At 43.8% G+C, this 5468-nt stretch overlaps 1 protein-coding gene across 2 annotated transcripts in view; it reads right to left on the bottom strand.

The window, feature by feature from the left end:
• Positions 1–4781, bottom strand: part of LOC106807255 (nucleolar protein 14-like) — a 28678-nt gene extending 23897 nt beyond the window's left edge. For both annotated transcript variants that reach the window (XM_014809548.1, XM_014809550.1), the window contains exon 1: positions 4653–4781. The gene's annotated coding sequence lies outside the window, so the exon portion shown is untranslated. The remainder of the gene's footprint in view (positions 1–4652) is intronic.
• Between the last annotated feature and the right edge of the window lie 687 nt (positions 4782–5468).

Raw genomic sequence — 5468 nt, 5'->3', positions numbered from 1 at the left:
CACCAGCTGCCCAGATCCAGTGTGTAAGGAGAATGGCTTACACGGACAATAGCAGCTGACCAGCTATATAAAGGTGCCTCCGCCCTACGTGCACTTCATTAACGAGACATGTGACGATGTATGTTCTTCAACTGTTCGTTCAAGAGTTCATATTCAACACGACAGCTCAAAGTCAGGGTCGATCTTAAAGGACTGGGGCGTCATAAAGGCGAGACAGAATGACACCATACGTCCAAATCAACTTCCGATACCAAAGTCAATCGCGGATACAACCACACGATGCCAACATCGTCAATAATGGCACAGGATCCATCTGTCTGTGCCGCCTCTCGTCTAAGTGTTCCATCTTTGGCCTGGTGATGATAGTTTTCACGTCAGCATTCGCTTAGACCATACATTTCCAAGACCATTGTGCACAGTAAATCTGTTTCTTCCAGGACCAGGAAGGATGGGTTACCACACAGCTTTTCCGCCGCAATTAGTGTAAAAACCATTGACAAACTGTCTGGTCTTATTCTTGATCATCTGTGAAAAAGTAGCATTTTGACATATCCTTCGGGTCAGTGCTATCACACCAGTAAAGTTAATTTGCTCGTTTTGAACCATATTGAGACTTCCTTTCCGAGCGGATGGGGGCCTTGATGCTTAAACGGGTTATACTGGTAACTGCATATATCGATTCGATGAGCAGCGCCCTAGGCGGTGGGTCAGTGTTCTCAAGCTCTGCAGGACAGCTAGGAGACAAATTCATTAAAAGTTGACAACCTTCTGGAAGGACTGCAGCCTGCGCAGGTGAAGGGATGAATCACTGAAAGATCGAACAACGAGAGACCTTTGACATGTTTGAGCTTAGGTGGATAACGGGCAGAGAACGTTTTCGGTGACTGATCAGAGAAAAAATCTGTGACTTGGAACTGTGATAAGGGTCACATCGCTTATTGTTGATGAAGCGACTCAGGTAATTCGGTTATCTCCCCCTCGAAAAGTTTCTATTGTCCTCCGAATTGTCACGAGATTCTTTGCAAGCAATCTCTCAATTTGTAATGAAGAAAGAATCTGCTAATGGGTGACCATGTTGGATGCGATGAGGGTTCTCAATGCCCTACATCATCGGCACTAGCTTGGGAAGCTCACATGATTTCTTTTTACCGATTTGAGTTTGGATAACATCTTTCACTTCCATTAGAGAATCCTAGTGCGACGAACTCGTCAATAATTCTTTGTGCACTCCCAATTGTGAATCACCCTTCCTCGCCAATCATCGACACATGACGCTCTGGAAATATCCAAGGAGGCAATTCACGTCTTCATACACAACAATTCCGAGCTAAAGGATTGCGCTAAAGATTTTACTTGTAAACTTTTGCCAGTCTGATATTAAACTGCGGGGAATAAAGGAAGGGGTTGACTCACTCGAGTGTGGAAACCTGTTTGAGCTAATGTAGGCCCCTCTATGTGCAGACAGACAATATAGGGAGAGTGCGGGCATGCTAGCGCAAGAGTTCTAAGCTTAACAAAGACATATTCTTTGGAATGCTGATCGCGATTTAACGAGATATCAATGTACCGCCAGACGCTTGATTTGATTTTCGTTGTTGTTGATGGTTCGTGTGCTTGTCGCACGGCTATCTTAAGAGATGCATTGCCTTATGCATTTTAGGGGTAACATCCTCGAAGCTCAGCAATCGCACCAGCCCCCGCCTCTTGCGATGTGTAGGATGGAATAACTCTAATCAGAAGCCAACTCCACATTCAATGGACGCACGGATCGCAGCAGAGACGGCAAACTCGAGATCGTGACATGGCATTCTGTTGCTCCGACACTCAAGTGGCCAGATTCATGCAAGATTGCGCTAAGAAGCAATTGTATGTGTCTTTCGTTTGCTGCACTATGCACCCAGAAAGCTGCAAAAATCTCTATTGCAACCATGTATCAGAATGATAGGCAGCAAGCTGCTGGGCTGTGTATGTAACGAAGTGACGAGGACGCGATTGCAGACTGTCAGTCTGTCAGATTTTGACTACGTGTACTACTACCCGAGGTGAACCGACTTTTCCAGGGGTCTGAAGTGTAGGCCCAGGTGTATCTAATAAATCTTTTGACCTCCAAAACCCCACAATTGACTATACTTTTTTGTGGAGAAAAGCCGACCGATATGTGAAAACCCATTTTCGGAGTTGGCCCGAAGGCGAGGTGAACCCGAATGAACGATATCAACGTGATCGCTATGCACAAATTTAAATTCCAACACCACGGCCCATCACGTTCCTGATGTTTAAACCGCCCAAAATCCCGACTCGCTAACTTTGCGGCAAATAGACCACAGAAGGGTAAAGAATGGCAAAATAACAGTTTTCGGGTCCCTTAAGCCGGCGCCATAGTGGGAGGGGGGTTTCGCCGGCAGGTCAAATTTTGTGGCCTCTCAAAAAAAATTCTTAGTTGAAGGGACACTATGAACCGCAGATTTGAACGCCTTAAAATGTCTTTCATAATTGTGCAGATTTGGGCTCTGTTACTGCATAAGCCTCCTGACTATACAGAAAGTGCTGAAGTTTTCTTTCTTTTTTGTGATATAGCTTTTTTTCTTCATAGTTCGTATAGGCATTGTAATTGTACTGTAATCCGTTAGACTAAGTTTATCATTTTAACTACTCAACACTATAGTGGGCTTTTATCAGATTTTTTCTACGCATGAAAAAAACTGTCGTCAGCTACATGTGATTGAGTTGATCTGAGTGTCATGGCACATACAAGATTTAATAATTAATGTCCCAGGGTACTAGCCGCGGAGACGTACCTCGGGTCACGGCTCCGGTATACCGGAACAGCACCCTGGTAAGACTATTATTGATATGGTAGGGTTAGGTTAGGGTTTAACGTTAGGAGCTTATGGCAGTAGCGCGTAAGGCGGACCCCTAAGACTCGTTAGATGGAGCTAGGCGAGGTACCGATCCGCCAATTAAGATGTACGCAGGGTACGTTCGCAGTATAGCGGACACGCTACCCGCAGCGGTACGTTCGGCTGTACCGCCTGCGGGGGAGATAGACCCTCTCAGTTTCGGGGAATAACTTTCCTCTGGCGGCGTCAGATTGAGGGTGACGCTACGGTGGCAGCACTCAGTAGTTAAGATTAAGTAAAGATACAGTGTTAGTAATCAAGGGTTAGGGTTAGGTTAGGGGAAATAAGGTATGAATAATATTATAATAATATTAATATAAGTAATATATAGGAATGATATATAACGCCTTGTCGTGACGTCAAGAACTCACCACCGTCCCTCAATCTACGCCCGGCGGAAGTGACACCCCTATGGTGATGTTCGTACCCAAACTTCGGAATTGCACAATCTCAAGATTGTGCAGCGATTGTGCTGCCCAACTGCGGATTCCTAGTTTGGCTGACCAACTCTCAAGAATTGGGCAAACTGAAAACCAAGTCGGCGTTCAAACAAACCGCGCTCATGCAGCGAGTGTGTGGTGGTGTCGTGTGGCAAACTAACGGAAGAGATTTATCTCATTATTTATATCAATTTATTTATATAATCTATTTAATTATGATTTATATTTAACAAAAGTGTCGCCAACACACGAAAGAAGGTATACGACCTTAGTGTATCACATAGAGTAGTATACGTTAATAATAATAAATATAATATAGTTATGGGATATAACAGTTGAAATCCTACATAATCTATGTTGTGATGCAAGCTCCTGTTTTACCTCTGTTTGCCATCTCAAGATTGGTTGCCGCAAAACTGCGGAGTGTCGCTGAAATTCGCAAGTTTGTGCAAGATTCCATGAGTTGGCACAACAGTGAACATCCCCTCAGTCCTCAGCCTAAAGGCCAGGACACACGCAAGCGACGCGAGCGACCGTTAACGACAAACGACAACGATCCGCGGCGACTGGCCGGGCAGCCACACTGGCAGCGACACACGACGCGACCGTAGACAAGTTCACCAGCACGCACGCGACAGTGCTACTCATGAGCAAACGAGCAAAAAACCTCGCTGCTGCCTGCTTTAAATAATTGCTGTAAAAACCGCTCTATTGTATATCGAGCAATATATAAAAGTAATATACACGTCAGCATATAATACGAACGTAAACAATAATCACGTAATGGATGGCTGGCCCGCCAGCCCTGGCCGTTTTGTTTAGATGGGTTCGCGCTCCACTGTTATGACAAGCGGTGCGAGTTTTAGCCGTGGGACCAAGTCTAAACTTCCTGGCTAGCATTGGTTTATAATTTTAATGACGTAATGGCGAGTCACGTGCCGATGGAAACGGCTGTGGATAGGTGGCAGCATTTGTAAAGTGTCGCCGGCGCCGACAGTCGCTGGAAAATAACGAACGGTTCTATTATATTTGTGTCGTCGAGGTTGTTCGTCGTGCGTTGTCGCTGTCAGTGGTGCAATCGGCTCATAGGAAACAATAGTTTCTAACTTTCTGAAAAGTCGTTTGTCGATTACGCGTCGGTCGCAAGTCCTGTATGTGTGTCTTGTGTCCTTAGCAATGAGAGTCGAGAACCCGAGAGAGCCTGAGAGCCTGAGACTGAGAGGTTGCCTGGACCGGTAGAACACAGAAAAATCTAGCGTCTCGACGATTTTTCCATAGTGTAAACCCAGCTTAAGCCCTGACACAAACTTACCGACTATAGATGACGTAACCACATGAAAATTATAATATTGTAGCACTTTAATCTTTACTTTAGTAACGAAATGTTGTATACGTTGTCGATATGTTATATACGAAACACATGTCCTGCACATGTTTTGGCGTAACCACCAGGGGGCACTCTAGTTGGGATTTCTGGTACAGGAAAAATCCGATTTATTACACACAGACACTGATCTCTATAATATAAAATGTATAGTTATAGAGATCAGTGCACAACAGACCGTGGAGCAGGGAAATCAACGTTGGTTAAAATGGTGACATCATACAGAGCGATCGCATAAGAACAAATTGTCTATTTTACAATTATATAAAAAGGAAGAAAAAGATTTCCTTATAAATGACAAAATTTTAAAAACCGATGAAACCAAAACTTACAGACTAGTTTTGGGCATTTAATATGATCATAAAAAGGTGACGCGATATCGTATTATATGAATGTAATATATATGATATGATATATATATATATATGCTATTTTTATGGGGATTATTGTTTCCCACGAGGCACATTGCACTACACAAGTTGTGTGATTCTGTTCCGTGCAAAAAACCATTTCGCGACCCTGATTTTAGGCAAATCCATGTACGCCTTGTGTTTATGTATGTCGGCGAAGGAAGGAAATGGCGGCAAAAGTTAAATTTACGTGAATGTTACTGTTACTGTTAGTGATAGTGTTAGGGAATGTAAACAGTCAAGAAATTATGAAGTCTATCCAGGTCGCGTTTATTGTTACGATAAAGGACGTTCTGAACTCCCCGTTATCTGTTGATGCAATTGAAAGATACAG

Source organism: Priapulus caudatus, unplaced genomic scaffold (genome assembly GCF_000485595.1).
Source record: "Priapulus caudatus unplaced genomic scaffold, Priapulus_caudatus-5.0.1 Scaffold203, whole genome shotgun sequence".
In the NCBI taxonomy this organism is placed as follows: Eukaryota; Metazoa; Priapulida; class Priapulimorpha; order Priapulimorphida; family Priapulidae; genus Priapulus; species Priapulus caudatus.
The sequence above is the reverse complement of the archived record's forward strand: the minus strand, read 5'-3'. Positions and strand labels throughout refer to the sequence as shown.